Source organism: Micromys minutus, assembly GCF_963924665.1.
Source record: "Micromys minutus genome assembly, chromosome: 9".
NCBI classification, from domain to species: domain Eukaryota; kingdom Metazoa; phylum Chordata; class Mammalia; order Rodentia; family Muridae; genus Micromys; species Micromys minutus.
Genome location: NC_137978.1, coordinates 56,224,112 through 56,239,406, shown reverse-complemented (window position 1 = coordinate 56,239,406; position 15,295 = coordinate 56,224,112).

Sequence of the window (15,295 nt, the reverse complement as noted above, 5' to 3'; positions counted from 1 at the left end):
ATTGTATATCCAGTCAGTAGTTGACTGCATTATTGTTCTGAGGTATATGACTGCATGCCATATGTATATACAAGAACAACTCTTGTCATGTCTTTGACTATGCCAAATGTGACACTTTAGAGATATAATCGTAGCTCTTTCCAGACCTCTTTTTAAAAGACTTTGCATGGTTCTGTCTGCTTTTTATTCTTTCCTTTGAAGAGAATTTCATGTGGCTCTCTTTAGTCAATCTACCTCACTGCTTCAGGAGCTTGAGAAACAGAGTAGTGGAGTCTAATTGTGTTTATGTGCAGCAAATACTGAAAGCAAAAGAAGGACATCTGCATCACACACCACTTCCTCTTCCAGGTTTTGTGTTTCTGACTATTAACACAGCTAATTTATTTCTCTTAAGGAGTGATATAATTCTTAACCAAAAATATGATGCCATTCTGATGACACAGCTTTGATTATAGAGTACAGTGAAATCCTAGTAAGGTTTAGTGAGAAGGGTATTTATCGTTATAATGAATCTGAGAAGTTAGTTGTCAGTGTGAACTGAGGTTGACTGGCATTGCTTTATGAATAGCACATTTTGGAGCACATTCTATAGTTCATATGTGGTTTTAAATCACTGAAAACTTACAGGCAGGTGGATATTACAATTGTCTGTTTTTCTTTTTAGGGCTCATGTAATCACAGAAGTTTCTTTGTTGTGTGTATCTTTACAGAACACAACAGGAATTGAAAATGCATCAGGTGAGTTTAAAAATAAAATTTATACAAATTCATGACCCAGATGTTAGGCAAGATATTGATTTTTAAAGATAGCAATACATACTCCCTCACTCTTGGATGTTTGCTTGTTTCCTAACTCCTTTCTCTGTCCGTCGTTGCTTTCATAGTGTGAGTTGTTGTGTGGTGTAGCATGTGCATTGCTTGAAGGGAGACTAACTTCGGAACTTCAGCTCAGACTTTCTTTTTTAACCCCTCATCTGCCACACTCAGAATTAGTTTTGCTTGTTTGTTTGTTTGTTTTTGGTTTGGTACATATCAATCTTTTGCTCTCTGAACTGTTTAATTTTGTAATTTTCTGAGATTAAAAATCACTTTTAGAGACACTACTGCTCAAACAAACTTTCAAATATCTTGTTCTTGAAAGTCCTTTGTATGTATTAAAAAAAAAAAAACAGAATGCAGATACTGAAATAGAAGATACTTTCTTTTGAAGGAGGATGTGTGATTACTAGGAGATTAAACTATTCTGCTCTGGGATATTTCTGTAACCTCAAGGGTAATCTGATAAATGGTATTAACTGTGTGATTTTAATGCATTCTAGAGCAATTTTCTTATATTTTTGTCTCATTCTCACAGTTACAGACATTTATGGATGTCAAAAACAATCTCTTAAAGGTTTTTGTAAGTGTGCTTTTAATCCCAGCACTTGGGAAGTAGAGGCAGTTAGATTTCTGTGATATTGAGGCTAGCCTGGTTTAGTTCCAGGACAACCAGAGCTACAGAATAGAGAGACCCCGTCTCAAAAAAATCAAACCAAACCAAAAACTAATCTGGATGTCAGAAATAAAATTTTTCCTAAGCAAATTTTTTAAAGATGTGAAAAACAAAAATGTAAAGTATGTAATTTTTTTACTTCATACCTTAAAACATTTAAGACTCAAAAACATTTTATATCTTATCAACTGAAACTTTAGACACTTTTTAAAGAGAATCATTTCCAGGTGTTTCTCGGTAGAAAGCACAAGTGTAATCTCATGAGGTGATGAAGTTTAATGAGTTCTGTCCCATGTTGCACTGAGAGAGGTAGAGTTGTTGGAGGGGTCATTTTGATTTCATTGCTTTCATTAGCAAAGATTAGTTTAATACACAAGACTGTACCGCACAAACACGGGTCTGGCAGGCACATGGGCACATGGTCTCCGTTACAGATGAAGATTTACTGACCTGCTTTTGAAGGCAGTATATTTGAAATGGTGAGGGGTTAGGAAAAAAGCAGAATGGAATTTTGGGGGTCATCCGTCAGAGGTATATTCATGATATTTATGATATATTATGTATGCATTTCATTTATTCTCCTAATTTCAGATTGATTCTTAATGTGAGCCTGGTCACTCAGAGCTTTTCTGTAGTCTGGGGCTTGTTAGAGGAGTCAGTTCTGGTTAGTGATGGTGACTTTCCAAAGAGGAATTTGAATGTGGACTTTGTTCTTGGTGTGGTGTTTTGTGTTCATTGATCTGAGGAGCTGACGGTTAAGCTTAGGCTGAACTGTGCATTGATTCTTGTGTCCTACTGAGTCTTCTAAAGATTTCCAGTGTGGTTAGACATTAATATTATTATTTTCTGATACTTCACACTTCTGCTTTATCATGTATTCCAACTGTGTCAAACAGAGTGTGCATGCTACTTCAAAAGAGGTGAGTAGTCATTTCAGTTTTTGCTCCTCAGCAATCTCATGTTAACTTTTGACAAGCTTTAGTCTTAGATTTGTGCAGGCTTCCTTTGATGCCAAGTGCCAAGGATCAGGAGGAAAGTAAGTGTGCTCTAACGACTTGCACAATTTTGTGTGTACGAAATGGCCTAACAACAAGAAAAGTTTTATTTTCATCAGAAAACTGTTCTACTTCTTCCTGACTAAAACTTTTAGCACTTTCAGTGAAAGTTCTTTATTAACTTGGAACATTACATTCATCCACTGTTGTTCTTATAATTAAAAATTCAGAGTCGTTTATAGTTTTTGTTCTTGCATTTATCACTTTTGTTGTCAGATTGTATTAAAAATTTCCAAATAACTATGCGACACAATTCAGGCAGAAGTAGTTGGAATTTGAGCAAGACTAATTTAGAATTAAAATTCTAAAGTTATTCTATGGTTGGGTGGAGTTTTCTCTCTAGGAAATGATTAGCAAGTCTTCCTTGCATTTCAGGAGTCAGAGCTGTCCTATGATGGCTGTGGTCTCTGAGACACTAGCACAGACTCATTTATTTCCAGTGCATGAGCCAGCTGAGGCACAGGGATGGTCTGGGTAGGGTCATGTTGCTTATGAGGATCCTTTAGGAGGGGCGATAGCACTCAAAGCGTGCCCATATTGTACACGCCACTCTTTTGTGTTGATATGTTCCAAGTTTCTCCTCGAGAGGTAGCTTGCTATGTTCTCCCTCTGAAGCCATTTCTGGTGCTCCATACACCCCCCAGAACATGAGTTTTTATTGTTCCTCCTCTTCCCTCTTTCTCATTTAGTACCCACTCACTTACCATCTCTTTCCTATTGAGAGGGAGCATAGCTCACTGTGCAGGTGAGTCCTTGTTCCTCCTCACTGCTGTGTCTAGCTGGAAGTCAGAGTCACCTTTGCCTTCATTGTTTTTATATCATAGCTGTCCTTTGTTTCCTCATCAGCACCCCACACCAACCCTCTACAGTTGCTCCTGGACTTACAATGTGGTTACATCCTACTTAACTCACCTGTAAAAGCCAAAGCAGTTACAACTTTTTTCTTTTGTATCTTAGACTATTGTAAATTAGAGATCATCTCTGTGATATTCTCCTGTTTCCTAGGTTATTTAGTGGCACAATGTAAATAGACTCAAAGCAGCCTAGCTTAGACATCCTAGAGTTTAATTCTTTTGTATCTGCTGAGGTCTTAGCACAGTTGCCAAACTCTTTGTTAAGAATATGTACATATTCTTCTGTTGTAAAAACAATCTATGAAATGCAGGCATTTGAATTCCCTCTTTGTGACTGAAGACATTGAGGACCAAGAGGCTGTCATTCCAGAGTGAGAAAAGGAGCTTTGCAGACAGCAGCCTGTCGGCGCGAAGCCTCTTACTGTAGCAGCCCAGGTATACTCAGAGGTAGCCAACAGCTCCCCAGCTCACCAACTTAATTTCTGGTCTTTGCTGCATACTCTTCGGATTGTTGTGGTGCTGTCCTGTTGTAGTTACACAGGAACAAGGGATTGTGGACGTTTGGTCTTAGTATGTGACATTAATTGGCTACACTCATGTTGGCATAAGTCATTTAAAATTAATGTGGTATGGGTGTGAGCCCATCAGGTATCTGGTAGCAGAGAAAAAACATAGTGTTTGAGGACAGCTATGAGGATTTACTGTGACTGCCTTTACTACTAGTTTCCTGAGCTATATAGTCCCCGCCCCAGTCATAGCTCAAATTGTTATTCATTTTGCAACTTTCTGGCAATATAGTAACTATAGTCACAAAAACTCTTGTTCTAAACAGTGACCTGTGTTCTGCTGTTAACCAGTAGCAGGGCAGTTTTGCTTTCTGTGATAGTTTTAAAGACCAGTTAAAACAACCAAAGAAGCTTGTGACCACTCAGTGTCGCATATCTAGTGAGCACTGTTCTAAGCCCTCTGCAGTTCTCTTTCTTGGCTGTCCTGGGTCTTCATTTGTTCCCATGCACAGAACACCTCCCAGCATGTCATGGACACTGCAGTAAAACAAGCAAATGAGGCTCTGCAGTCTTCATGCTCAGAGAACAGGTGAGGCGATTTGCAGAGCCTAGTGAAAGTGCCTTTGAGGAGGAATGGCAGAGAGGGCGTGCTCTGCATCACACGGAAGCTGGTCTCAGAACCAAGGCGGGATAAAGCCAGAGTTCAGGTGCACAACAATATAGGAAAGGAAGCAATAGGCAGACTGACACATTGAGCAGAGGACAGGGCTGTCATCTGTATTTCATTGCAAATGGGTAAAGTGTAGAAGCGGACTTGCTTATTTACATATATTCTCATGAAAGGCCAGGAGAATTTGCTTATTATGTATAAACACACATATATTTTTATTTTTTATTTTTTTGGACAAAAAGTTTCTCTACATAGCCCTGGTTATCCTGGAACTTACTATATAGACCAGGGCAGTCTTGAACTCACAGAGATCCCTCTGTCTCTGCCTCCCAAATGGGATTAAAGATGTATACCACCATGCCCAGTCCTTTTTATATTTTTAAAAGTCAGAGCCATTAGTCCCCGTTGCTCATGTGAAATGGTGGGTGGAACCTTCTGTAATAACAACCATTTCAGCAGAATTATTTTACCAGTAGCAGCTGTCAGCTGGCAGAGAGTGTGAAGAGAGGGGCTGTGGTGGGGAAAAGAGGCTGGTTTTGAGGCCACATGGAGCCAGCCAAAGAGGTACAAGGTTAGTTTCATGGGCCTTGTTAAAGATCAGGGGAGAGTTTGCTTGAGGAATGGGGGAGTTTGGGACAGTTCTGAGTAAAGGAATGTTTGAATTGTGTTAATAAATATATATTAATAATTTATGGTATTTTATATATTATAATTTATTATATTTTATATAGTAATTTATATTATATAAATTAATTAAATGTAAATAAATAATATATTTTATTTTTTAAAAGATTTATTTATATATAAGCACACTGTAGCTGTCTTTAGACACACCCGAAGAGGGCATCAGATCCCATTACAGATGGTTGTGAGCCACCATGTGGTTGCTGGGAATTGAACACAGGACCTCTGGAAGAGCAGACAATGCCCTTAACCACTGAGCTATCTCTTCAGCCCTAAAATAATATATTTTCTACTCTGCTATATTGATATTCCTGTTCTTCAAGTCTGATGACTTAAAGGTTCATTTTTATTTAAAGATTTAAATATTAATAAGTACTTAGGATTATAAATTATGAGATCAGCTAGATTTTTATGTCTTTGTAAGTTGGCCTTTCTGTCTGTAAATAGAAAGTATTTAAAACTTTATCTTAGTTTCATACATTTAAAACTATTTATTGTGTTTATGGCTGTGTGCATGCGTCTGTATGTAGATGCCCTTGGAGGCCTTGCAGCTGGAGCTACAGATACTTCTGAGCCTCCTGATGGGGGCGCTGGGATCCAGATTCTGGTCCTTGAGACTGAGAGATTGAGTTGTACGTGCTCTTGACACTGAGCCGGCACCAGCCCCTGAGTAGTGTTTTCTGAAAATAGGTGTTCAGTGAACATGGATTTTCTTTTTCTTTCTTTTTTAACACTATAGATATTGTGTTTATTCCAGTCGTAGTTTTAAAGTTGGACACTGTTTCGTGTTTTTCATGCATCTGCACTCTTGGGGATACAGCCATTTGCTGGCTATGGGACATTGCAGTGTCCCAGGCTTCCCTTGCTGATTAGTTCTTCACAAGAGGCAGCTGCTGATGAACTTTGTGTCTGCTGAGTGGTGTGCTGTCCTGTTCTCTAGTGTCATAGCCATGTGGTCCCATCCTGTGTTTATCTTCCCAAGACTTTGTCATCCCTCCAGGTTGTTAGTGCATTGCAGCTGCATTTCCTTTGCAGAGTTGTTGTTGTTTGTTTGTGAGACCGTCTGAGTTTGGCCCATCTGTTCCCAGGTGTGACTCCACCAGGTGGGTAGCGCTGTGATGACTTTTTGCTTTCATTTTCTTTACCCTCTTCCTTTTTTTCTAACCCTAAAAATAGGCTGTTTCAGCATTTGCTAATTATGTAGCAAAGAAGTGTTTATAATTGTAGATATAAGTTTAAAATTTCAGATTTAAAAAGACTTCCATAATGTACTCCTAGTTGTTACGATTTAGATCTCACTAAATATTAGCTTAAGAAATTTATATTCTAATCATGGCACTTAAATCTCATTTTAAATACTGAATTCTGCTAGATATATAATAATTTTTATAAACATGGGTGTGTTTTTTTGAATGAAACAATTAGATTATCTGAAAATTGAAAAAAATCAACTTGGATTATATGTTTTTAAATAACTGGAAGGCTTTGCTATTTTGTGTTGTTTGGACATGGATTATGGTAGACAAGACTTAAGGCAGTTTGACTTTGCCTCAGCTTTGTGGTCTTTCGATTCATTTCCTATGCTCAGCTCTGAGCATCACTCCCTCTGTGACCTGACTGCCTTGTTGGTTTAGCTTGCTTCCTGATAGGGAAGGATGGGCCTGCGGTTACAGTCATGGTAAATGGATTAAGAAAAGGCAGCCTCTGGGCTGCTGCCTGGGAAGTAGGAACACTGTAAATTATTGCTGCTACTTCAGCCAACAGCAGCCACATCATGGTTCTGTTTTCTAGTACCTTGTCGTTGGTTTAAAATCTTTATCATTATCATTATGTGATGTACACTGTGTGCTTGGGGGGCGGGGAAGGCACATGTGCAGCAGGCAGTTGGAATAACTCTGAGGAGCCTGTTTTCTCTCCACTGTAGATTTTGGGGTTTGAACTCAAGACATGCTGTTTGCACAAGAGCTTTCCCCTTCGGAGCTGTCTTGCTACCCTCTAGTGTCTTTTGATCACTCTTACTGTGGAGGAGAGTGCAGAACTTTGCTTGTTGTGGAACAAGCAACCTCATGGGTTGTGTTGCTGACAGCTTTTCCATGGCCCTTGAGTCTTGTGTGTGTATGACAGAAAATCGATAGAAACTCAGAAAAGGAGCAGTCATAGTGAGCTGTTTCTCTTTATGAGTAAGCTGGGATCCGAACAACTTGGAAAGATGAAGAAGACGCTGACTGGCTGGAAGAATGGAGGCCTAGGAAAAGCAGCAGCATGAAAATCTGTCATGTGATAGATTCCTTGATCCAGAGGACAAAGAACACAGAGGCTGTGCCTGGTGTTTGTCAGATGGCAGCCTTTTTTTCCTCCAGCAGAATTGTGGGGTTTTTGTTTGTTTCTCTTTTTGTCTTTAAAGCACACAGTAGACCAAACAAACTCCATATGACAATGTGTTGGTAACCTTTGTTTGTTGCCCTTGATAAAAATAGTTTAAATAAAGTATCAACTTAGACCTTGCTTTCAGTGGGGCAGGACATTAAATTTTGTGTGTGTGTGTGTGTGTGTGTGTGTGTGTGTGTGTGCTGTATGTATGTAAGGGCTGGGGAGAATGACTATATGATTACTGATCAAACCTAGGGCCTTGTCCATGCTATAAGTATGAGCTCTCGGGTGAACCACATCACAGCTTGGTTATGACTCTTGCTGTTGATGATACTGATGGGGATACTTGCATGTCCTACATCAGCCTGAGTGCTGCAGACTGGTCAGACCTGCTACTTCATGGGCTCAAGGCACACTCACTGTGCATGTGTGGGTGGAGTAGAGATTGTCTTGCCTGTACGGGCTTTAGGGCAGTGGAGGCTGTGGAGTGGATAAGAGCATCAGATAACAGACTTCAAAGGTGCAGACATCTTATTTGTGGACACATTACTTCTGGAATTCCTTTCTACTTTGATGACATTAGTTCATGGATTCCTCTGCCTCTGCCATGGCTTCTAATTCAAGGACCTATTTCTCCCTTGTGTCTGCTTCACTCTGGGATAATGGCATCTTTAGTTCTCTACTTCCCATGAACTCTTTCTGTACTTCCAGGAATCCAGGTACTCTTTGTCCCTTTGTGTCTCAGACCTCTTGGCAGTTGAAGCTGAACCTTTGCTCATTCGTTCATATCCCTCCTTTTACTGCATCTCCTATCCTGGGCAAGACACCAGAGAGAGGAGTACTGCCTTAAACCTGCTCTTGACTGACAGACCGGCCAGTGAGGCTCACTAAATACCAGCCCCAGGAAGTCTTGTAGGAGAAGAAAGTGGAGACAGACTTGAGGCCCAGCTGGTCCTGGTGAAGTGTGCAGGCTGCAGTAGAAATGTAAATTGGCACCTTTAGGTGCTGTTCCCTGGGCCTGAGAGGGGAGTGATGAAAGATCACTATGCTTAGGACACTGAAACAGTGCAATGCATCCTAGAAAGTTCTGGTTTGTTCTTGCAGATTAGCAACATCACCTTGGAATCCCACATCATCCATCCCATGTTCCTTTCCTCACCCAGCTTTTCCAGCGGTGGCATTCACAAAGCTTTAGGGGAGTCTCAAAGCTGGAATTAGTTTGGTTTAGACTGCAGGGTCTAATCACAAATCCGAGCGACCTCAGAAATTAAGTATTCACACATTTTGTTGGCTGTCAGAACAATGTTGTCATCATGTGCATAACCTCCAGAAAAATTCACTCTCCACATCATACATTAAAAATGCCAGACAATCTCTTGGTGTTATTAAAAGAATAAGTCTGAGTTAATGAACCCCACAAAGGTTGGAGCAATAGGGACCATCTGGGTTTTATCTGACTGCAGTATTACACTGTGTAGTGTGGAAAGTGATTCTTCACGACTGCCCTGTGGCCTGGTGTCTGAACGTCCAGATCACAGCCTAACTGTGTGGCTTGGATTAACTAGCTCTGCAACACACTGGCTGTGACTGTGAGCAAGTTTCACTTTCCTCTGTAAAATAGGGACATAAAGGTACCTCTTAACATGGTGGGTGAGTGAGTGAGTGGGTGGGTGGGTGAGTGAGTGGGTGGGTGAGTGGGTGGGTGGGTAAGAGGGTGGGTGAGTGCTTGGATAGTCCTGAAATAGTGTTTGATCTCTTCCAAATGCTCTGTTGAATTCACTGCCTGTATGGTAGTTGTGATAATTAAATGAAGGAACATTCATAAAGCACTGAACACACATCTTGAGTCAGTTGGAAAAGTGAATCTTATCCTCCCTCAGGTCCCCATCAATCTAAAATGAGTGAGACAACAGGGCTAAGGGGAAAGAGTGTTATTCTTCACAGTTTCCAGTAAGTCAGACCTAGAACATCACATTTTTAAGGTATTAGGCAGTGGAGACTGAAGTTCCCCATAGACAGGCTTCATAAGCAGGAGGTTGGCAGGTGTTAACAAACCATTGTTTCCTTCCCACTCAGCACGATGTCAGCATGGAACAGACACTCAGGAAGTATGTGTTAATGATTGAATAAGAAGTGAGACCTGTGACCATAAGCTGGGGAGGATCGGCTCTCTTTGGTTTTAGAGAGTAGAAAGTTGAGGGCATCAGACTGACAAATATCAGTGAATTAGTTAAGACTCAGTAACTTACTAACTTACTACATTAAACTTCAGGCTTGCTGTTCCAATTGGCATGTTTGGAGTGAGTCCTCATTATAGGAAAGCAGAAAGAAAAATATTGTAACGCCTTCCATCTAGAACACGGAGGTCTCATTTAAAAACCCAAAGCAGGGATGTGCCTATCTTCAGCAGCAAGAACAGACAGACGCCTTAGGCCTGAGAGTCTAAGGAAGCAGGGGGTCGCTTGCCGAGCACGTGTGCTCCGTGTTTTGTTGCCTCTTTTGCCTTTCGCTCCGTGCTGGCCGATGCTGCTCTGGGCTTACCTCTGGCTGTCTCTCATGTCCTCTGTTCTAAGCACATTGACCTTTGCTGCCTAACTGCTTTCCGAGTTCACCAGGCTTCTTCCTAATCATGATTTGGTTCCTATTACTGTTCTTTGCATTTTACCACACTAGCACGTTTTCTCTGTAGTGGTCTCGGCTCCAGCCCCTCACTGCTCATCTTCCTCACTTGCTTTGGGCATTGTTTGCATTTGATTTTTTGACTGTTCCTTACTACAGAGAGGCATTGTTGGGGCAAACAGGACACCTAGAAGGGACTCAGAAATGTATTACTGCATTAATATTCAGAAGATAGATATTGTGGTTTCTTTTAGATTAAGACTGGAAAGAGAAACAGTTGTGATTATTTCAAGTAAGAACCAAGACAGGTCAGTTCAGAGTATGAAGATGTATCTAGTTTTGTCTAAATAGATATAGAAGAGTCTAGCATATAAGTGCTTTAGGGGACAACTTTAAAAAAATTCTTTTGCTCCAAAGGTTTATTTCTAAATTGCTTGTTTCTAAAATTGTATTTTCTAATAAAAGAGATTTTTATTAGTAAGCCTCAGTATTCATGGTTTCTGCTCTTCTAGACTTTAACCAAGTTCAGATTGAAAATATTTGAGAGACAAACTTGCCTCTGCCTTTAACAGGGACAGCTTTTTTTTTAACCTGTGCTCTCTAAATAATAAGGTACACCATGTACTTACATAGTGCTTACCCTGCACTGGGCGGATTAAATGTATGAGAGGATGTGTGCGGATCACATGCACAGTTTGTGTTACTCATATAAGGTTAACTTGAGCACTTGTGGACTTTGTTACTACAGACATGTGGTTGTGAGTGGGATGAATCCTGATCCTGGACCAGTTGGGAGACAACTGTGTCAGCCCCTATGGATTATCTATTACAAATTTAAGACCAGACATTCTGGCATACATTGAAAAATCTATTCTGAGAGATGACTGTACTAATTCAAGCCTGTCTGTCTTAAGAGAGGTAGGGTGATGGTGGTGGAGAGGTGGCTCGGCATTTAAGAGCTGCTTTTCTGGATGATCTGGGTTTGGTTCCCAGCACGCACATGGCAGCTCACAACTCTAAGTCTAGTTCCAGGGCATCTGGCATCTTCTGGCCTCTGTGCACAAAGCATATATGAGGTACATTTGTATATATGTAGGCAAACACACGCATACACACACACACACACACACACACACACACACACACACACACACACACACAGAGTTTGGTTTGGTGTTTGGAGACAGAGTTTCTCCATTTAGCCTTGGTTGTTTTGGAGCTCTGTTTGCAGGCTAGGCTGGCCTTGAGCTCATAGACATCTGCCTACCTCTGCCTCCTGAGTGCTGGATTAAAGGTGTGCCACCGCTGCCCAGCACAAATATTTTCTAAAAAACGTTGAATTAGTCTTTTTACAGAGGATCATATACTTATTTATTCAACTGTGTAATTGCAACAAGTATTTTGACTCTCCAACAGTGGGACTGAGAGACACTGAGTGACTGCTACCGTCTCACAGGGATGCACGGTTCAGCGCATAGCCGTGTAGACAGTTGGATTGAGCCAACCTTCCACTTCTCAAGCCATTGCTTCTCTAAGAGTGTGTTGAGCAGTTTGCAGCCATGGAGATGTTCCAGCAATTAGGCAGATGGGGGCGGTGGGGGAAGCTATGGCTGACAGTTTCTAGAGTGTTCTGCTGTGAATTTAGTTGCATCTTATTTTCACTGAGGACAACTACAGTGAACCGAGAAAAGAGTGTCTACTAGAAAGATGAGCTCACATTAAAAATCTCGGTTGAGTCTAGTTGTGGCATCTCAGCTTCCTCATCCCAGTACTTCAGTGGCTGGGGTGGGAAGATCTTGAGTCAAGGCTACTTAGCAAGACCAAAAGGAAACCAAAACATAAGACACACCCTAGATAGATGGTTGACCTGAAACAACCCCTCTCTACCCCTGACCCCAGCAGCTCTGCTGAGGTCTTGTATCTTTACAGGAGACTTTTAGTGCATGCCTCCATTGAAGCCATACACTTCCTATGGAAGATTATCTTTGCCTTGGTATCTCCTGCTGCTATTCCTATGAGTCTAGAAATTGAGGGGCAGAAGTCTTAATTGAAACCACAGTGACTATGGAGTTTGGCTCTAAAGCTAGTGTTCAGAGTCAACTGTGAACAACGTACGCCACTTTTCTAAGCCTCAGTTTCCTAGAGGAGTGTGTGTGTGAGAGAGATGGGGGAGAGAGTATGAAGTATGTGTATGTCTGTAGGGTCTACCTCTTGGGGAGGATAGATAAATCACAGCTTAGGAAAGGGAAGAAGGCTCTCTCTGATTATTCTAAGTGGCCAGCCCTACACACTCATAATTCTGACTAATATTTATTGCTGTTATTTTGTTTATTGGTGCCATAAGATATTATCAGGTCAGTACTTTCCTTCCTCCTTTTGGCAGAAAAAGCTTATTCATTTTTCCAAACATCCAGCTTCTGTATTAAAACATTTTAAAATGGGAATCCCATATATAGAAGTGAGAAGTGTCTGTTAAGTTTATTGATATTTTCAGTTAATTAGAATAGAAGTACAGAAGGCTATTTTCTGGGGGCAATTGAAACTTCTATCTTTAGAAAGTATTTTGGCGGTTTTATTGGGAAAAGGATGTAAGTCAGAGCAGAAGAAAGTATTTGTGCTTCTAAAGCAAGCTCACTCACTGTTCAGCCTTGCCCCAGAGGTGGTATGTCTAAAGATGTCCTCCTGGGCCTTCTGACTCCAAGCCAGCCAGGGAACAGCCCATGATTGGAATTGTTGTAATTGATTTTTTTAATATTTAAACAGGCGTTTTTGAGTTTGGAGGGCTTGTTTTTGTTTGTTTGCTTTTGTCTGTTTTTTGTTTTGTTTTGGCACCTAACATTTTGTTACTGTTTTGGAGGCAAGGTGTTTCTTTCTGCCTGGAATTTGATATGTAGAACAGGCTGGCCTTGAACTCACAGTGATACTCCTCCTCTGTCACCCAGTGCTGGGATTAAAGGCATGATCCACCAAGCCTGATACACACTTAAGAATTACAGGTGATTCAGGCCTGGCAGTGGTGACACACGTCTTTAACCCCAGCACTTGAAGAGACAGGTGGATCTCTGAGTTTGGGGCCAACTTGGTTTACATAGTGAATCCCAGGACACTTTGGGCTACACAGAGAGATCCCCTGTCTTGAAAACAAACCCACAGACAAACAAACAAACAAACAAAACTTTAAAAAATGTTTCTTTGCTGTAGGAAAATTAGTCTTTTTAGTTTTCAGTTTGATTTGGGAGTTTTTCAGAAAGCTGCATCCTGGTTTTCTTTGTTGATACCAGTATCCTTATTCTTTACATAAACGTCTAATGCTAATCTTATTTCTTAAGATTCTGATGAAATCCATCATAAGTTTGAGATGTAATTGTATAACATCCATCTTCTCCTTCCTGTCAACTCTGAGATATTGTGGTCTTTGCTGTCTAGTTGCTTGATACACAGCTGTCAGCTATTGCTTTTTGGAAAGTCTCACTTGAAGTGAGGGCTAACGGGAGCTGTCACTCTATGGAATGTCCAGCCTGCTCAGGTTGCTGGAGAATTACAGGAGGGAGGCATCATCTGATTGGTCAAATGGCTTTCATGGAATTATTCTTTTAGAGTTGTAGTGTATTGATTTAAAAACAGGTGTAAGCTGGGCTTTGCTGCCCAATTCTGTTAGAGAGCACTGAGTGCTAGGGACTTAGATATTTTCAAACTGGATGCTGGTGGCTGGAACAGAATAGACCCTGGCTTGCAGGTTGTCAGTGTTTGATTACTAGGCTCAGCAAGTGACACAGCTACTCCAGACCTGTCCCCAGACTGCTTTGTGTGCTCCATTTCTGTCCCCAGACTGCTTTGCACTACTCGTTTCTTCCTTTTGCTCTGACCCTTCTGCTGTTTACCTTGTAGAACACCGAGTCTGTGGCAGCCACTGAGACTCTGGCTGAGGTACCTGAACATGTGCTTCGAGGACTTCCAGAGGAAGTAAGACTTTTACCGTCTGCAGTCGACAAGACTCGGATTGGTGAGTACACTTGTTGTGGGAGTTGGGCAGGAGAGAGTAGGCTGCTTTCTGGGGGAGCAGGGATCATGCTAGGTAGACATTATCCTCCCCTACCCCCCAAAAAGGAAAGGTTGACCTTCACTTAAAAGATTCTGTGGTGTGTGTGTACTTTCTACATAAGAATCCAGGGTGGACATGGGTTATAGAGAGAAAACCAGCTTCCTCCATCTGCATATCCTGTCCTTGGTTGTGTGTTCCAGTGTGCCCTCCTCTGCATCTCCGTGGGCCTCATGCCACAGAGTGGGTGTGATGATGTCATCACGTTTATTTCCTTACTTTCAGTTGACTTTACATCTGTTCCTGTCTGTTACTGATAGTCAGCCTTACCCATTGTCTCACCATTCCCACCGAAGGACCCTTTGTGGATATTTGAATGACTGATGTAAAGTGTCTAGAGTTTCTTGTTGAGCATACAACTTGTTTGTATTTGATTTTTGTCCGTGATGAATGTTTTAGATATAACACTAAGAGTAGGTTGTAAGAACACACTCCTGACTAGATCACACTTCTGTCCTTTTGTCACTTAAATGAGTGTTGTGATTCTGACCCATTGGAACTTTACTTAGTCAGCATTGGGGTTCTTAGATTGTTTTGTCTGAGAGTTTCACTGGTTGTTAGTGTTTATAGATGTAGTTCCTAGGTGACTTTTGGTGGGAGTGGAGTGTGTATGTCCCAGCCACAGACAGTGGGGCTGGTCTCCTGTTCTGTACATGAGGGAACCTTCCAGAATGTGCAGTTCTTTTGACTGCAGGGCTCCTGCCATTCTACTGACTGTCTTCATTGATTCACTGTACTTTGTGATAGGTTTTATGGCAGGCCCATAGAGATAGAAGTAATCCTAGGGATGTCACAGGTTAGCATGTATGCTGACTCTGAAACTCGGGAAGCCAAGATGTCTCATGAACTGTGTTTTAGAAAGCTAATGAGAGGAAAGGGTTTTCCACTATAATTAGGCAAATCATCTTCAAAAGTATTTATTTATAAAACCCAAGTCCTAACCATT